This window comes from Vicugna pacos, chromosome 35 (genome assembly GCF_048564905.1).
Source record: "Vicugna pacos chromosome 35, VicPac4, whole genome shotgun sequence".
Taxonomy (NCBI): Eukaryota; Metazoa; Chordata; class Mammalia; order Artiodactyla; family Camelidae; genus Vicugna; species Vicugna pacos.
This window is the reverse complement of record NC_133021.1, coordinates 25,666,307-25,687,212: the sequence shown is the minus strand read 5'-3', so window position 1 is coordinate 25,687,212 and position 20,906 is coordinate 25,666,307. Positions and strand designations below refer to the sequence as shown.

The window sequence follows — 20,906 nt, the reverse complement described above, 5'->3', positions numbered from 1 at the left end:
AGATGAGTAAGAAAATACTTTAAGGAAAGAGCGACTCCCCAGTGAAGTGGTATTTTTAAAGGTCTAGTCGGAGACAAGCAAACAGGATGAAGTGACGGGGTAATAGTTAAGAAACTGCTAGCAGTCATGAGACAGTGCGATCCTGGATGAGGATGGTTAGCAATAAGGAACTTCAAACGTAGGGACAGAAACAGAGAAAACAAAGCCAGAATAAACTGAGCTTATAGAAACAGGAAGTAAAAAACAAAACACACAAAAGGTAGCTACAAAATCCTGAGTCTACGGTAACGGCAGATATGCAAGTAGAGATCTGAGAAAGTTACAGAGGATTAAGTTCAGTTTTAGATACACTGAATTGAAGATACACTGTATGCTATGATATGGTAAGGTCCTGCAGGTAGCTATAAAAGAAAGGTAAGCAGTTTTAAAGTATATATAAACCGGGAAGTCCTCAGAATAGTGCTGATGGCTGAAAATGTAGGCATAGAAAAACTGGGAGTAAACATGGAAGGTGAGCAGAGGACTAAGGAGTACAATTTGTGAGCAAATTCCATCACTGTCGTCCTGTAATTTAGGATGGTATCTAATAAGGTCAGTAGTCCAGTTACCAAAAACACTCAAATAATTTTCTGATGAGGGACATATGTAAACTTGGTAATTGGGAATGCTGAGTAAAATCTGTCTCTGGTCAAAGTCCCATGAGAACAAGGACTGTTATGTTCTCAAATATATCCCAAGGGCTTAGTTGAATGTCTTGCACGTAGTAGTTAATAGATTAGATATGAGTTCAATGAATGAGTGAATAAAAAGCAGTGAAAAATGTGCCTGTGGGTGAAAAGATTCACTAAAGAAGCTAGAATGTTGTGCAAATGTTAAGCAAAATAGAATGACAGTACAAAGTTCTTGGAATTGAGAAAAAATATTTCATAACCTAGAAGTAATATGTACCATTGTAGGTATAAGCTTTTTTTTTCTCTCTCACACATATATATTTATCTGTAAGATGATCTCAAAACATGTACTTTAGCCTATGTAAGCTCAGTGAAGTCCAAGCTCTCTGACCTTTTCTGGTGAAAAGCTTAATTTTTTGTTCAAATCAAAGGAGATATAAATGTGCTGTTTTCCAATCAAAATTCCAGTTTTAGTCAGTACATTTACTTACTGAGTTTTTTGCTAGTGACTTCAAAATTCTATTTTACAATCTTACTACCGCTAGACAGTTTCATCTGTGCAGGTCTGGATTGTGCAGGAGATACTTTACAATTCTTAGGAGTACACAGAGAATAACAGCAATATAAAAAGTTTCAGACAGTGACATAACAAGAAAGTAACGACACTGTGATTTATAAATACATTACTCAGCTTTGCAGTTTTTGATCCTATCAATCATTTTGAGTCATTTCCTGTAAGTTGGTTTTCAAATCTGTTTGTTATACTTAATTTTCTAATACATTTGGAAGAGCTTTTAAAGATGTTATCACTTAAAGGAAAAATGGCTGTTTGAAAGAATAGATTTTTCAACTTCTGTATGGAGAAGAGGTTACCTTGGTTTTGGTAATTATGTAAATATAAATTTAAGGCTTTTCTAGATGATATATTCTATTTTTGATGCTTCTCTTTGTCCCTTCAAGCTGCAGTAATCACAAGATGATAAACTACAAATCTGTTAACCTCATTTGCCAGTGAAGAACCTGACCCTCCATCAAGCAAATTGAGGGAAAAAGTCACTATTAAGTGGTCAATAAGCATTACACTGACATTCCTGCTAAAGTCTACATAAATTACATAAAAATAAAAATGTTATTTTTCAAGCTGGGCTGTACAATTTAGTGGCACTTATAAGCATATTAATATTAACTCCATTATTTTTGATTGTTAAATGCTCTAAAGCAATTGTTTTAATGCAGAAAACAATGATTAAAAAAATCTGGTCATTTGGTTGTAAGACAGGCATGTAGATCAAATATACTACAGTCTGGATAGGTATATTGTTTATAATATACCCAAAGATAGAAGCACATTTAAAAAGTCTGTATTAAATTTTACTTATCTGAATAGAAAAACTTTTATAAATTATATCTATAAGCTATCATATTCTTACAGTTTGGGGGAAATGGCTTTGAATTGAGAAAAACAAACTTACTTAAAATGTCAAAGAAATAAAATATGTAATTTCATGCTCTAAATGCATCAATGATAAATATTAACCTGTCAAGAATTTTAAAAACTGAAAAAGAACTCTTTGATCTTCAGATTTCTTAACCAGATCTAAGTTAAGTTGCACTTAAGTATAGTTAGTATCCATAGCTGAACCAAATCCAGTAATGAGAAGTTTATAATAATTATATATGCATATGTAAAAGCTTTGAAGAATTCACAGGATAATAAGAATTTTTCAATCTAAAATCTAAGTGAAGGCAAATACTTAGTCTCACAGGGCCTGCAACTTCAAGGAACAGAAAAACTCCAGAGTCCACACGAGGTGAGAATTCTAATAGAATCTTCCTCTCCCCACAGTGAACTGAGATTCCTATTAAGCATAACCTCAGTTTAAGGTGACTAAGAAGAAAATCCACTAAGTTAACTCTCACCCATATGGGACCACAAGGAAAGTTGTTTTCTAAGTGCTGAGCACCTCAGGGTGATAAAAAGTTTCTGAGAATTTATAACCATGAGCTGACCCTCACCAGAATTTACAGCCCAAATTTATATTACCTAGGTAATAGGTACATGAGTGAGAGCTCACAGGAAAAAAAAAAAAAAAAAAAAAGAAAGAAAAAAAAGGAAAAACAAATAGGAGACAGACAAAAATTTTATAGTTAGAACTGTTATACAAAGATTATAAAATAACTATGTTTAGGATGGTTAAAGAAATGAAAGATCAATCTGAAAATACCCACAGGAATTGGGAAGCTGTAAATATTTACCAGAAAGATTTGAAAAGGCACCAAATAGAGCTATTTAAACATCTTAAAACTGAAACATAAAACTCAGTGGACAGGTCAAATAGCAGATTAAACATAGTTATAAAGAGAATTAGTAAAATGGAAGATAGGAAATAAAAAGTCATCCAGAATGAAGCCCAAGGAGATGAAGGTATGAAAAATATGAAAGAGAGGCTATGAGGTAGGGGATATCGCATGAGATGATCTAACAAATCCCTAATCAGAGCCTCAGAATGAGGCAGAGATGGGATACAGTGATTACACAAAGAGATGACAACTGAAGTTTTCCTACGACTGGACAAATGACCAATCCTCTATTCAATAAGCCCAACAAATCCCAAGAAGGATAAATAAAGATATTCATATCTAAACATGTAATGGAGAAAATGTAGAACAGCAAACAAGAAGTTTTAAAAAGCCAGAGGTTAAAAAAAAAAGACAGATTACCTTTAAAGGAGCAACAATTAGACGGACAGCTGACAGTAAAGAGGAAAGTTAGAAGACACTGAAATGATAGGAGAAGATAAATTTCAACCTAGAATTCCCCAGCAAATATCTTTTAAGAAAGTAAAGACATTTTCACACAAATAAAAACTTAAGAGTTTTCCCACAGATGGTCCCTAATGAAAGCAAAGTCAAAAGGATGAACCTTGGAAAAGAATAAAATCATTTCCAATAAAATTCTGAGAAACAAAAAGACAGGAAGAGCAAAAGAACATTAAATATAATAATGGTGCCATTAAGTGTTAGAAACATAAGGCAGAATTCAAATATAGTAATAATATAATGATCAAGGAGAAATGAAAAGAACAATAAAAGTGTTCCAAGGTCTTTGTATTTTTCAGAAAAGAGTTAAGCTAATAATGAATATTGCAATTTCTATAGTAACCACTAAAAGAATAGAAACTGTATAAGTTGCAAACTATTAGAAAGGAAAACCTGGAATGAGAAAACAGTTAAAAAGCAGGGAAGAAAGTAGAGGAAAAGATGCATATTAAATTGGGCAAGACAATTAGACACAAAGTGGAAATAAATAAGCAGTCAGACAAATAAGTCTGAAGTTCAGGAAAGAAGTCCCCGAAAAGATATAAATTTAGGAGTCATCAGCGTGGAAGTGAATGCAGACAGAAGACAGGAGTCCAAAGATAAAGCTCTGGGGTCCTCTAACATTTAGAGCTGAGGAGATGAGGAAAAACAATTGATGACTGATTTTACAAGATTAAAGGGAGCCATACACTCAGTTATAAAATAAAATACTTTAAAAAATAAGTATGGAACATTTACCAAAAATTGATCAAGCATTAGGTAACAAAGAAAAAACATATATTCTAAGACACAGAAACCATCTAAGGCACACCCTGAGTATGCAGCAATGAAAACAGATACTCATAAGTAAAGGAGAGCCCAAACAACAAAAATACTAACCACGGGGAAATTTTAACAAATTCTCCAAAAAAAAACCTCAGAGAAAATGAAAATGCAGAATTAAAGACTATTTAAAGATAAACATCAAAAGAAACTCTTATTTATGGGTACAGCCAAAACAGTACTCAGAGGGAAATTCATATAGTTTCCAATGCATTTTAATTAGAATAATGAGATAAAAATTCAACCGAGAAAAGCTGAAGATGGTTTTAAAAAAGGAATGAATAAAGACAAAGGATAAATTAATGAAAAATTTAAAACAACAAAAAATGGCTTGATAACAGACGGTTCTTTGCCAAAAATGACAAAATGGACAACTCCAGACCCACAGTAAATTAACATTACGGATGACAAAGAGCTATAATTACAGATTAAAAGGATGTTAAATATTATAAAATAAGAACCAATGTCAACATTTCAGAATAATAAACCACAAGCATTCTCCATTATTTCCTGAATCCTGACAGGAATAAATAACAGCAGTTCTACAAATACTCTCCCAGACCTCCTATCTATCTCAAAATACCCAAACATTAGTAGAAATGGAGAGGAAAAAAAGAAAATCCTAATTCTTAAGCAAAAGATCTACTGAATAATGACTTACGTCCGAGTGCTGTCACTGTCGGGCTGAACCTCTGTGCACCACTCAGAAGTCTCCTAACCCGCCTGGAGCGGTAAGGGTTAGGTACTTATTACGTGTCAGCTTCCAAAGTGTTTCACATACACTAACTGATTTAATCTTCACAGCAGTCATACTATCATCACCACTTTATAACAATAAAATGATGAAACTATCACCCCCATTTTTATTAAAAAACAGTAATTTCCCTATTAAAGATGACAGACAACTGGATCATGACCAACTTGTAACTCTGTCTTGAGTTCTAGTTTACCTAGCAGAGTGAGTAACAAAGAAAGTGCTGAAGGTGTCAAAGACAAACAGGCAGAAGACTCCTAAGAGATACCATTCTTTGGCATAATATGATGACAAGAAATAATTATGTACTACTCTTAGGTCCCCTCTCCTAATTGTTTGGATAGCTCCACATCCTTAATGTTCAGCTCAAGTGTCACTCCTCTTTCCTTAAGTGTTTCTTTGTATATGTGTATTATTTTGCTTTCCTACTGTAAGTATTGTCACTTCCAGACTCTGGACTTCCATTCCAGAGTAGGACTAGCAAGGTAGCCATAAAGGTATTACAGCCAGAATTCAGTAACTGTTCACTGAATTAAAAAAAAAAAAAACTGAGTAAAGCTGACGGCTCTTCTTTCCACCTATTCACCTAAAATTTCCTCAGAATTCTCTCCTATCCTTTCCTTCTTTCTTCAGTTCTCTTCCAAAACTAATGCCTCCTGTCCCATGGTTTGACCCCATCTCCTGTTGTTTCCTTTAAGGTCTTGGTCCTTTAATCATTTCCCTTTCGAACTTCAATTTGTACTCCTTCCTTTGCTCTTCTTAGCTTAGAATGTATGTTCATAATTTCCATTCAGAGCTGTGACGTGAGCCAAAATGGTAGCACAGTCAATCCCAAGTGCCTGTCCTTTCACAGAAACACTGAAAAATCAAGTAGAAACTGTGTGAACCAACCTTTTCATAACTCCAGAAAATGAAGGTTTATAGAAACAAAGCAAATATTGAACCAAGGAAAAGACATCTTAAAAAGACATCTTAAAAGACATCTTAAAGACCAAGGAAAGCTCTGTAGCATTTTTACATGCTCTTGCCTCACTCCCTGCTCGGTCTGGTGGCAATCTTGAAGATGGAAGTCTGCTTTCTCAGTCTGGGACCCTGGTCCCTTGCTCTGGAGGAAGCAGAGCAAAGCTTATTTGCAAATTATTGTGTTTATCTACTCTAACCTGCCTGGGACCATCTAAAAACCTGATATAAGGCACCTGTCTTTGTCACGAGACACAAATAGGCTGGAAGTGAAAGGATACCAAACAGATACTTTATGCAAATAGTATCCAAAAGATAGCTGAGTGGCTGCACAAATACTGCACAAAATAGAGTTTAGGTCAAAAACTGTTTAAAGAGACAAAGAAGGACATTATACATTTATAAAAGGATCGGTTCATCCAGGAGGCAGAACACTTACAAACACATATAACCCCAAACAACAGAGCTCAAAATACATGAAACGTTGAAAGAATTGAGGAAACAGACAGTTCTACAGTAACAGTTGGAAACGTCAATACCCCGTTTTCAATACGGACAGACCATACAGATATAAGATAGATAAGGACATACAGAACTTGAACAACACTGTAAACCAACTAGACCTAACAGATATTCATAGGGAACACTCCATCCAACAACAGCACAACACACATTCTCCTCAAGTGCACAAAGAACATTCTCCAGGATAAACCATATGTAAGGCCGTAAAATAAGTGTCAAAAAATGTAAAAACACTGAAGCCACATAAAGTATCTTCCCTAACCACAAAGAATGAAACTAGAAATCAGTAACAGAATAAAAAGTAGAAAATTCACATGTACATGAACATTAAATAACACAGTCTTAAACAACAAATGGGTTCAAAAAAAAATAAGGGAAATTAAAAAATACAGGCAAATGAAAGTGAAAACAAACCATAGCTCAGTGGTACAGTGCGTGCTTTGCATGCACCAGGTCCTAGGCTCAATCCCCAGTACCTCCATTCAAACAAACAAATACCTAATCACCCCCTGCAATTTTTTTTAGTTAAAAAAATAGGAAAATAATACTCAGTGAAATAGAAAGTTCATTCTTTAGAAGATCAACAAAATTGGAAAACTTAGCTAGACTGACAGAGAGAGATGAGTGGGAAGGTGAGGAGGTGGGAGGGGTGGGGAGAGAAGAGATGCAAATAACTAAAATGTATTACCAAGCTTTCAGAAATAAAAAGTTTTTAGAGATTACCAAAAATAACTGTATGCCAACAAATAAAATAAACTAGATGAAAATGGGACAAATTCACAGAAATAAGTAAGTTTCCAAAACTGACTGAAGAAGGAATGGAAAATCTGAACAGACCCATAACAATAAAGAGACTGAATCAGTTAAAACAAACAAACAACAACAACAAAAAAAAACCAACTTCAAAAGACCAGGATCAGGTGACTTTACTGGTGAATTCTACTAAACATTTAGAGAAGAATTATCACCAGTCCTTCTAAAACTCTTCCAAAATTTTTCTTCCAAAAAACTGAAAAAGAGGTAACACTTCCTAACACATTCTGTGAGACTAGTAGTACCCTTATCCCAAAGCCACCACAGAAAAAGAAAACTACAGAACACAGCTTTTGAATACTGATGGAGAAATCTTCAATGAAATACCAGCAACCAACTCCAAAAGTACATGAAAACAATTACACACCATGGTAAAGTGGGATTTATGCCAGGAGTGCAAGGGTTGTTCAACATAAGAAAATCACTCAGTGTAATACACCACATTAATAAAATAAAGGGGAAAAAAGCACCCTCATGATTTTCTCAACTGATGCAGAAAAAGCACTGGTCAAATTCAACGTTATTTCATGATAAAAAAACATTTAAACAAGGAACAGAAGGAAATAACTTCAACATAATAAAGGTCATAAATGGAAAAAAAAACCCCACAGCTTCACATTCTGTGGTAAAAGTCTAAAAACCTTCCCTCTGAGATTAGGAACAAAACAAGGATGCTCACTTTTGCCACTTTTCCAATCTAATACTGGAAGTTCTAGCCAGTGACATTACATAAGAAAAGGAAATGAAGGACATCCAAATTGTACAGGAAGATGTATAATTACCTCTGTTCACAGATGACACCATCTTATATACAGACAACTATAAAGGTCACACACAAAACCTGTTACAATTAATAACTGAAATCAGCAATGTTATAGGATATAATACCAACACACAAACTCAGCTGCATCTGTATACAGTAATGATGAACAATCTGAAAAGGAAATTATGAAACAATTCCATTTATAATAGCATCAAAAAGAATAAAGCACTTAGGAATTAATTTAACCAAAGAGGTGGAAAACTTGTACAATAAAAAGTACAAAACACTGTTGAAAGAAATTAGAGAAGAAATAAATAAATGAAAAGACATCCACGTTCATGGATAGAAGGACTAAACATTGTTAAGATGTGAATTTTACCCAAAGCAATCTACAGATACAAAACAATCTCCATCAAAATCCCTGTGACATTGTATGCAAATAGGAAAATCCATCCTGAAATTCATCTGGGATCTCAAGTGAACCCAACAGCCAAAACAATCTTGAAGAAGAAGAAAGCTGGAGTATTCACATTTCCTGATTTCAAAGCTTAGTACAAAGCTACAATATTCAAAAGAGTGTGGTACTGGCATAAAGACAGACATACAGACCAACGGAATAGACTAGAGCCCAGAAATGAGCCCTCACATGTATGGTCAAATGATTTTTGACAGGATGCCAAGACCATTTAATAGAGGGAGAGTCTTTTCATGAAATTGTGCTAAGATTATATATAATGTGCACAAGAAGGACTCCAGACTCCTACTTGAAAAGTATACAAAAATTAATGCAAAATGAGTCAATAATTTAAATATAAAAACTAAAACCATAAAATTCATGGAAGAAAGCAAAAGGGTAAAATTCATTACCTTGAATCTGACAAGAGAGTCACAGCTATAGTACCAAAAACCACAAATGAAAAAGCTGATAAATTGGACTTTATAAAAATTTTAGATGTTTGTCCATAAAAGGACATCTTTAGGAAAGTGAAAAGAAAACCACAGAATGGGACAAAATATTTGTAAATCACAATCATATATCTTATAAGCAAATCACACATTCAGTATGCAGAACATGTAATGCACTTGGTAACAGACAACTCAATTTTTAAAAAAGGGCATTTCCCTAAAGAAAACACACACGGCTAAGAAGCACATGACAAGATGCTCTATGTTACCAGTCATTATGGGAATGCAAGTCAAACCCACAGTGAGATACCACTACACACCCGAGGATGGCTTAACATCAACAACAGAAAATAACAAGTGTGGATAAGAAGATGTGAAAATGAAATCCTTGTATACTGCTGGTGAGAATGTAGAATGGTTCAGCTGTTATGGAAAACAGATTAGAGGTTCCTCAAAAGGCTCAACATAAAATTACCATATATCCCAGCAATTCCACTTTGGAACAGATAAAGGTACTCAAACAAATATACATAGACACATGTTCATTAGCATCCAAGAGGCAGAATAGTCCGAAAGTCCATCAATTGAAAATGGATAAACAAATTGTGGTATATATATAAAACGGAATGTTATTCAGCCATAAAAAGGACTGATACCTGCTACAACGTGGATGAATATCAAAACATGCTAAGTGAAAGAAGCCAGAAACAAAAGGTCACATACTGTATGATTCCATTTATAAGAAATATCCAAAATAGGTAAATCCGTGGAGACAAAATGAAGATTAGTGGTTGCTATAGGCTGGTGGGGACAGGATTGGAAAATGGGGAGCAACTGGGTAATAGGCACAGGGGTTTCCTTTTGGGGTAATGAAATGTTTCGGTGCTAGACCAAGGTGGTGGCTGCAAAACACTGTGAATGTACTAAATGCTACTGAATCGTTGACTTTTGAAAGGTTAGTTTTATGTTACGTGACTTTCTCCTCAATGATTGAAAAAAATTGTTAAAAAAACCCACATTGGTATATCCACTAGAAGAGCTAAAACGATTAAAAAAAAAAAGACATAAATACCAAATGTTAGCAGGGATGTGGAACAACAGGAACTCTCATAAACTGGTGTGTATGTGTACATTGGTGAGTTACTTAGAAACAACTGACAATATCACTAGAGCTGAATCATATGCACAGCCTAGCACAATGCCTAGCAGGTGGCCAATAAATGTTCGCTGATTGAACTAATGGGGTGCCCACTGTATTTAGGCGCTGTGCTAAGACCCTGGGACATAAAAATGAACATACATGGTTCTCTCTCCTAATAAAAAGATATTTACATAATTCTAATAAAATATACAGATGGCCCTCCATATCCATGGGTTCTGCATCTGCAGATTCAACCAACTCCGTCCGGATTGAAAATAATCAGGAAAAAAATTCCAGAAAGTGCCAAAAAGCAAAATTTTAATTTGCTGCATGCTAGCAACTGCTTACACAGCATTTACCTTGTATTTACACAGTATTCACACTGTATTAGGTATTATAAGTAATCTAGAGATTACTGAAATATAGGGAGGAAGTACATAGGTAAGATGCAAATACTACGTCATTCTTACAAGGAGTATCTGGGGATTGTGGTGTCCTGGGGTTGGAAGCAGTGTCCTGCAACCAACCCCCTATGAATACTAAGGGATGACTATCTTTATGTTGTGGGGGGTGGATGGTGTATTGGTTTTAGGGTCAGATAGACCATTTGAACCCTGGCTCTACTATTTACTAGCTAGCTATGATTACAGGCAAATCTGAACTTTATTTCTGCATCATTTCTGGAATTTCTTTCCTTTCTACTCTCACTCCACAGTCTGCTGCTGTTAGAGTCATTTTTATAACACAGAGCACATCAACACCCCACTCCTTCTTAGCTCAAAATCCACAGATTCCCCACTACATAAAATAAAAAATGTAAACTTCTTAGCCTGGCATTCAGCACCTTCTACATTTTGTTACTGACCTGTCTTTCCAGCCTTATCTTGTAGTATACGCCCACCATGTTCTAGAAGCTAGACACAATGGCCTACCACTCATCTTCAACATGTTTTGAAATGTTTTACTTTTATTTCTTTTCTCAACATGTCTTCCAAAAATTCACTCTCTACGTGAGTATCTTTGGGTCATGAGAAAGTGATTTTCATGGTATACTGGTAAAGGGTATACATGTAATTTGGCTTAACATATAGATTCAGCACGGGAGAGAATAAAGTGATCCCATTTGTGGGAGGAGTCTGATCCACATGACAAATGAAAAACTCAGCCATCAGGAACACACTTTGGCCCTGGCATTTTATTTAGGTAGAGGAAGTTATTACTGTTTTCTTAGTACTAACCATATTGTTGCATTAGAATATCTCTTCTGAAAAGACTGACACTAGAAAACTGTTTTTGTGGTCCAGCAACTTGAATCTAATCCAGTATCAGAATAAACTGGCCCTACCCTTGTGATTTCTAGTTGTGAATATGGTGAGATACTCCCAGGAACTTTCAACTCATGGAAAAAGATTATCTTTTGAAAGATAAACACCTAAAGGGTAAGACCATGTAATGGGTATTAAGTGACAGAGTGAAGTAAATTAATGGGATCAGTTTAATTCAACAACCAAATTCAATTCAATTAACATTTACCCTACAGACACTACAGTGAATATAAAGTTAAAAGGGCATGAACTCAACCACCAGGTGGTTTATAGTGGAACAGAGGAACGATGCACGTGACCAAGTAGTAATAATGTAAGAATTATATCTCAGTTTATTCCTAAAAAGTTACTTTTGTTATAAAGAAGACTGGATCCAAGGAAAACAATACAAAGCACAAAAAGCAAATCCTATACAACGGAATAGAGAAAAAAAACCCTCATAGTATAAAAGGAAGATCAGAAAGAAATGTGAATTTTTAAAAACTTCCTCTCCAAGAGTTTTTATAACTCTCTCTCCATAGGTACACCTAGTTATTTTTAAAATATTATCAAAATTTTACATCTGGAGAACATTTAATATACTATGATTCATCTTTTCTATGATCTCCTTCCCTCTGCAAAACAAAATCTGATTTATTTAAGTATGTTTAATATAACATCGTAATCCTACTAAGACAAATGTGGTTCACTTAGAGATACAGGAAAAAGAAACGGGAAATGGTATTCAGCTCGTCAGTAATATGATGTCTGACTAGAACAAGTAGCGTATTAGTTGTCAGGAAGTGGAAAGCATTCTCAGATTTCAAAGCAACATCGATGTGATAAGATTCAAGGCAGAACAGAGCAGGTGGTGCGGTAGCAGTCATTAATTACAAGATGCCCAGGCTTAACAAAAGACTCACTTTACAGACTTAATTATCAATTAGCATTCTTCAAATTGATCGTAAACTGTTTCCATTGTAGAAAGTTTCTAAGAAGAAAATAAATTTATAAATAGAGTTAAAGTCAAATACTCATCACAAGAGGAATGATTGTAATAATAAAAAATTTCCCAACTATGCATGAAATTATGAAACTAAGGACAGTGCTAGAGAGTACTAGTAGAATAAAACATGCTGCTCAAAACCCACCTTGTCCATAAAAACCATTATTTCTTCTAGAAAATTATCTAATTAAGATTAATTTTTATTGAAGGGCTATGATGTGTCTTCCACTTTTACATATTTATTTCACTTAATTCTCACAGCATCCTTTGTTGTCTACTCATATATGTACCTGAGTACATGCACTGATATACAGACTCATACATAAATCTGCACTTATTCTAGTCCACAGAAAGGTAGTTTCTTATTTTGTGCATTCATTTTATCTTACTCTGTAAAGCGGCGGACTGTAATTATTCATTCTCTCTCTTCCCACTCAGAGAAAACTTGTATAAGAGGAGTTACTAAGACTTTAATACAGCAGGATATAAAAGCCTGGATATGGTTTACTTTTCCTGCTTAAAAGAAATGTGTCCTAGATCAGAACCATCCGTGCTTACTGAAGCCATCAGGCTGCATTTCTGTATAAAGAGAAAAGGGTGGAAAAGAAAATCTGAGCGAAAATAAAAGAGGTGAAGAAAAGAGCGAGATAACTTTCACGGGGAGAAGAGCTCCTGAAACTTGGAAGGCGGATCGGCCCGGCACTGTCCGGTGCGGGCGCAGCGCCCTGGGGGCAGCGGGATCTGTAAGGGAGTGAAGACGCCTGAACTCGGAGGTGGGCCAGCCCCTGGCTGGCCTGGCGGGAGGTAGAGCAGGTGCTGGTGGGTCTCCTGCTGGGTCAGAGACAACAGGCATCACGCTGGCCAAACCAGTATGACAAGCAAATGGGACTCACTCCAGAAGGAGAGGGCATTCTCAGGGAACGAGCAAAGCAGTAGTCACAGTAAAAGAGTGACTTCTTGTTGGAGAGACAACTAAGAAAGGGACTGGGAAAGCCTCAAAGAATGACTGTGGACTTCCTGCACACACTGATGGGGATGGGCTTAAAGTCAGAAATTTGTGTGGAATATTGAGAGATTTGACATCCTTTGTACTCATGTTATCAAGCAAGTTATACCGCTAAGAGACTCTTACAAAATATAGGCGCTTAATGTTTGTAGAAAGTGATTTTAATAAAGTAGGATTTTAATAAAATAAGAATACCAAACACATAAATAGTGAACAAATATTTCACTTTTTTGTGCTTTCAAGTCTACTGGTTATTTTCTGTCATGAAGGTCAAGAGAACCCTGAACACACTTTTAATAGTATCATATAATTCATTCACTGGGGTGTCTTTTTAGCTATCCATTCTACAATAGTCGGAGACAATGTTTCAAAAGAGTTTTCCTTTTCTTCCTGAAGCTTTCCTTAGGTGAGAAACAGCTTAAATACAAAAGACCAACTGAGCAAAATATATGATTTTCTAACAGGCAAAGTTCAAATTTATCTTTCAGAAATAGCAGATATTCTAGATCTAATATTGCCATGGCCAAATTATTTTGAAAATATAAACATGTTTTAGAAAGTGTAAAACAATTTTATTAAAGGGTAAACTAATAAACGATAAAATATTCAGTGGCAAGCTGAATACAAATAGTTAATTGCTTGGTAACAGATTGAGACCTCTCACGGGAGACTTCAGCTGTTATCAAACTAATTACATTAAAACGCTTTTAAAATGAAAATCCTGTTCTTACCAATAAAACAGATCAATCTAGGCAGTTTTAGGTAGGTGAAGATCTAGCAACAACAATATCTCACCAATACTCCAGTGTACTTAGGGCTTGTTTCTTTTGGTTCTGTTGTTCAGACATGGCAAAGATAATCATTCTGATAACATTTACAGTTATCTTGCTAGGCAAGTAACAGGAAGGTAAGATATCAAATGACTGCAGAATAATATAATAGATGATTTAATAATACAGATAGAACAAACCAATAAAAGCAGCAGAAAACAAGATAATATTTATATCCTCTAAGTATCCCCTAAATACTCATAGCAAAATAACCTGCATAGCTACAGTGAATCTTAAAGACAGATGAAAGATGGCGGAATCAGACTTAACAGAGGAAAAGCTGAGTTTTCCCAGGGATGGTGGTGTGCTGGAGCCCACCTGTACCAGCTCATGAGCGCCAACTGCTAAAGTTTCAGGAAATGTGTGTGCCAGCTGTTAAATGTATCCATCAGTAAAAAATTATATAAAATTACAATTAGTTGAATTATACTAAAAAGGTAATAGTCATAACTCATTGCTTCCTAACTATTTTACTACATTGTATTACTATGTATGCTTTTGAGGACAGGCATATCTACATGGTGGAAATATTACATAAAGATAAACCACTACTGAGCATCTTCTCCCAACTCCACTTTCAGTAACTTCACGTTGGTAATTTCAAATCAGCCATGATGGAAGTAATTACCACTAAAATTGGCAAATGCTGCAAACTGAGGCTATTTTTTCTCTCCAAAGAATCAATTTTAAAAAATTTACCAACCCACCACTCCCATGGGTATTCTAAAAATTTTTTATAAAGAAGGCTGGTTTAAAATGCGTAACACTGTAAATACTTGAAAAACTACTTCCAGAAAAGTCACTGATGACACATAGGGAATATTATCTTAAATGGTACTAAATTATAAGATAGATCAGTTCTGGAATACTCCAAAATATAAGTAAATGACCATTTTTATTTCATAAAGAAAAATATGCCATCCATCTTTAACAAATTGCTATAACTCTGGAGGTTTAATTTTGGTATGGAGTCATTCTAAACAGAAATGAAGAGGATTTGGCATAAGAGTAGAATAAGAAACTACCAGGAGTCACTGTTGAACACTTTTCAGGCCCATGCTCACAGTTCTAAGTGTTATTATGCCCTTCTTTTTCATTTAAATAACTTTCTCATGCTCACTTTGGCAACATAGATACTAAAATTGGAACGATACAGAGACAAGCATGGCCCCTGAGCAAGGATGACATGCAAATTCATGAAGCATTCCATATTTCTTGTTCTCCTAGGGCAGTTTACCCAGGCAATAGAAATAAAAGCAAAAATAAACAAATGGGACCTAATCAAACTTACAAGCTTTTGCACAGCAAAGGAAACCTGTAAGCAAAACAAAATGACAACCTACAGAATGGGAGCAAATATTTGCAAAAGATGAGACTGGCAAGGGCTTAATCTCCAGAATATATCAACAGCTGGTACAACTTAATAAGAAAAAAGCAAACAACCCAATCCAAACATGGGCAAAAGACATAAACAAGCAATTCTCCAATGAAGACATACAAATGAAAAAAAAAAAAAAGACATACAATTGGGCAACAGGCACATGAAAAAATGCTCAATATCACTAATTATCAGAGAAATGCAAATCAAAACTATAGTGAGGTATCATCTCACACCAGTCAGAATGGCCATCATTCAAAAGTCCACAAATGATAAAGGCTGGAGAGGGTGTGGAGAAAAGAGAACCCTGCTACACTGCTGGTGGGAATGTGATTTGGTGCAGCCATTATAGAGAACAGTACGGAGATTCTTCAGAAGACTAAAAACAGACTTATCATATGACCCAGTAATCTCACTCCTAGGCATATATCCAGAGGGAACCTTAATTCAAAAAGATGCATGCACCCAATATTCCTAGCAGCACTATTTACAATTGCCAAGACATGGAAACAACCTAAATGTCCACTGACAGATGACTGGATAAAGAAGTTGTCATATATTTATATAATGGAATACTACTCGGCCATGAAAAATAACAAAATAATGCCATTTGCAGCAACATGAATGGACCTAGAGATTGTCATTCGAAGTGAAGTAAACCAGAAAGAGAAAGAAAAATACCACATGGTATCACTCATATGTGGAATCTAAAAAAAGAAAAAAGAAAAGAAAAGACAAATGAACTTAGTTACAAAACAGAAACAGACGTACAGACATAGAAAACAAACATGGTTATGAGGTGGGAGAAGGGAGTGGGAAGGGATAAACTGGGAGTTTGAAATTTGCAGATACTAACTTCTATATATAAAATAAACATGTTCACACTGTATAGCACAGGGAACTATATTCAGTATCTCATAGTAACATGGTGAAAAATATGAAAATGAATATATGTATGTTCATGTATGACTGAAGCATGTGCTGTACACCAGAAATTGATACAACAATGTAAACTGACTATACTTCAATTTAAAAAATATATATAAAATAAACTTCACACACACCTGTTCTCTCTATTCAAGTATCTATTTTCCCACAATAAACTGATTTTGTTTCTGTTCTTACTGTTGTTTTTGTTTACTCTTCTGTACTAATCATAACTCTTTTAAAACATTAAATTTTTGTGTATATGAAAAAATGTGAAACTGAGGAGGGCAGGCATGTTCCTTAGAACTTTAGGGTTTTTCCAAGATGCCTTGCCTCATGGGGTGAGGAAGAGGCTAAATGGATGGGACTGCAGCCTCCTTCCTTCTGACATTAACCAGAGAAGCTTAGCATTTGTATCTGTCTTTTATATAGTGGGGTTCTGTGTAAAATGTCGTTTCCTTTGTACAAAGGAAGGAAGAAGGATAGAGGAAGGGGTGGAAGGCAGAAACAGACAAAAAAAGAAAACCAGTGGGTTAGACAACTCAGGTATGTATGTGTGTGCATGCATGCATGTATATTTACCATCTGTAATTCTGAAAGCTGTGTTTGTGCGTTTTGGGAGGAACAGCTGTAGGTAGATTGGGTCCATTCATGGTTAAGATATTAGTGCATTTTTAACTGAATTACATGCATTATATGTTAAATATACACATACACACATATACAAAGATCTAATTTAAATGATTGGTATTTGAGTTTTTAAAATTAAAACGTAAAATTAAGGAGAGTATGCAGATAATCCAGGTTTTAAATGGAACAAAAAAAATTCTAATTTTTCTATCTTCACACAATTACATTATGTGTGTCTTAAAAATAACTTCACGCGTTGTAAATTATTTGTAAAATAAGAGCAACACTACCTCTCAAAACAAAACAGAAACAGAGAACACTTTACAGAGATGAATAAAATGAAAAGTCCCTGAGAAAGGAAATTTTTAAACAATAAAACACACTGCTGGTTGGAATACTGTCTTTTGAAGAATACAGCCAAACACTTTTCAAACTAAATAGTCTCTCAAATTTTAAAAGGGAAGATAAATAAAGGTATTGATTTAAATGACTAGAAATGCATTTACTTTAAAGACTTTTTTCTAAAAAAATTTCCTCGAGCAAGTAAATCAATCAAGTAGTAAACGGGATAGCACCATAATGACTGTAAGACAAGGGGTCAAGGGAGACGACATACTGGCTGCGCAGAAGATGTGTGTTCCACAGACTTTGTTTTGAGGTCTTCCATCCCAGTACTAGCCAGGCCCCATCTAGCTTCGCTTATGAAATCTGACAAGGGTACAGCCGACGGCAATAAGGATGCAGGGTAGTGATTTTATTTCTTATTTTATTCATTGCAGCCCCAGGGAGAGAGATAACGAGAACAGGAATGAAATCCAGGTCTCCTCCATAAAACACTGCACAACATCACCACCAGGTCATCAGGGGAAAAGAGAAGACACTATTTTATTTTAAAAGGGTTTCTTTGTTACAATATTTATGGTGGAAAATTATTTTGTTTGGCTTACCCAATGACTCATTCAAATCTCACTTTTATTAATCATATATATGAATGGTTGTTTTCATACAAAAAATGTTTGACACTTGCTTAATGGACTTAAAATATGTAACTACACTGTTTCAGAAACTGAAAACAAATGACAATCACCAACTTAACTTATGTCAGATAATTATAATCAGAAATAACTTTATATTTTACTTTTTATCTAATAGTCCTACAGTCTGAATATTCGTCATCTTTCACTTATTGCTTCAAAGTGCTGTAGGCACTGACACTGATGAAAGCCCTGGCAAAATCGGGGAGAAATTACCTGAGTTTGACCCTTTCAAAACCTTACGAAGGTTAAGGAACTCCACAGATGGATTAACGCCTAATTTACTTACACTGGTGGGCCATGTAAAATTCCTATTTGAATGTTTTTGCTCTAAAAAACAGCAACTGCATATCATTGAACTAAATATAGCACAGTACCTGTGATAATCAAACATCCCTCGTAAAACGGAAAAATGTTACTAACTTAGGGTTCTTATGAGGGTTAAATGGGCAACTCGATGTAAAGCACACAGGACAGTATCTGACCCAAGCTGTCAAGAATGATGATGGTGGGGGAGGGTGTAGCTCAGTGGCAGAGCACGTGCTTAGCGTGCATGAGGTCATGGGTTCTATCCCCAGTACCTCCATTAAAAACCTCCATTAAAAAAAGAGATGATGATAAAAAATTTTTGTATTTCTTCTATTTAACTTGGAATTATCAGTAAACTCAAGAGCTAGCTTCCTACTACGGTATTTTATTTATGCAGCTTCTCTGTATGAGCTATACAGATGCACAGCCTGTCTATGGTCATTCACCGCCACGTCATATGCCCAGGGCAACCTTTCCTAAAAGTTCATCTCTCCATTACATATTTTACAGCAATACTTTGTGACATTACAGACATGGTACTGAAAACCTTTCCAAATATATAGTGGACAAAACAAAAACTAGTTAAGAGATTGATCAGAGAACCTCTTAAAGAAACAGTCAACTTAATACAAAGCAGCAGAGTCAACTTCCTAATACAAGCATCATGTATTTCTCTTCATTTGGTTTCTACTAATAAAAGGACAAAAGAAAAATTTAAGTGTTGATGAACATGACACTTTGAACATTGACAGGAGGATTCCGAAGAAAGGTAGAATACGAGGAAAACTATGTTTTAGGGTTTCTCAGTTTACGGAATGTTCTAACATATATACTTTTACCTCTAAGGTAGACAGCCCAGATAATTTTACCCTTTTCTACAGTGCCAAGTAATTAGAAAACTAAAACCCAGACCACACAGGTAGTAAACAGTGATGCTAACACTAGAGCTCAGGTCTCTCCATCTTAGGGATCCAGTGTTTTGTCTTCCACGCCTCCATTACGGTGTCTCAGCAAAAGTCACCACAATAAATTACTTTGCACACTTGATTAGTTTAACAACTACTTATTGAGTATTAAAGTGTGCACATCTCTACAGTCAGTTCAACCACAGAAACCATAAGTAAAAATTCTAATGAGAGAAGAATATAGGCTTTGAAACAAGGGAACCCAAGGAATGAAATGCCGTATCATTACACAGTTCTACACACAAAAACTACTTCCTTTTAATTAGTTACAAATGCAGTGACCCTATTTCCAAATACCACTTTCTGAGGTACTAGGAGTTAGGGCTTTAATATTTAAATTTTGGGGGGACACAACTCAACACATAACACAAAATACAGGAAAAAATAGATGAAGTGAAGGGTCAAAGATCATTTTATTGTCTGGGGAGTAGCAACAGAAACTCATGCAAGACTGTAGTAAGATGCATACTGAATACTATATATTATTCACTAAAAGAAGAATAAAAGAGTGTATAATGATAACAAGTTCATGGAGGGGAGAAATGGAAATTAAAAATTAATCCAAAAGAAAGCACGAGAGGAAAAAGAAGGGACAAATAGAAAGCAAATACTAGGATGATAAATTTGAACTCCCAAATATCAGTAATTATACTAAACACAGATGAATTAAACGCTCATCACAAATTTCTAAAACTGTAAACTTAAATAATAAAAAAACTATATACAAATAGAAGGCAATAAGAGATTTCTGGAAAGTATCTATCTTTTAGGAAACTAAACATGAGTCAAAAAGGAAATCACAAGAAGAATTAGGCTGTTTTGGACCAAATGAAAATGAATACATGATATCAAAATTTGTGAGATACAGCTATAAACATACAAATATTAAAAAAACATAAAGCTCTACATTTAAATAAATCAACACTCAAAGGAAACTCACAACATTAATACTTAGAAAAGAAGGAAGTTCTGAAATCAATGACCTAAGCATCCACCTAAAGAAATTAGAAAAACAGCAAATTAAACCCAAAATAAGTAGAAGACAAGAACAAATTAACAGCAGAAATCAATGAAATAAAAAGCTAAAAAAACCCAGAAAAATCAATGAAACCAAAAGCTGATTTTTTAAAAAAGAAAATCAGTAAAATGCATGTACTTCTAAAGACTTGTAGAGATCCTGACCAAAACTAAAACAGAAGACACAAATTACCAAAATCAGAAGTCAAAGAAGATACATTACTACAGATTCTACTACAGGGGCTGTTAAGGACCACAACATGGATAAATCTTGAAAACAAGCCAAGCCAAACACCAAAGACCACATATTGTATGGTATCAATTATGT

The 20,906-nt window shown here is 35.0% G+C and overlaps 1 protein-coding gene and 1 non-coding gene across 2 annotated transcripts in view; one reads left to right on the top strand and one right to left on the bottom strand.

Annotated features, from left to right (window-relative positions):
• DNAJC1 (DnaJ heat shock protein family (Hsp40) member C1) overlaps positions 1–20,906 on the bottom strand; it is a 149,451-nt gene that overhangs the window by 33,844 nt on the left and 94,701 nt on the right. The window lies entirely within an intron of this gene.
• Positions 15,431–15,534, top strand: LOC116279855 (U6 spliceosomal RNA). The gene has a single exon (XR_004189154.1). It is a non-coding gene; the product is annotated as a U6 spliceosomal RNA (small nuclear RNA).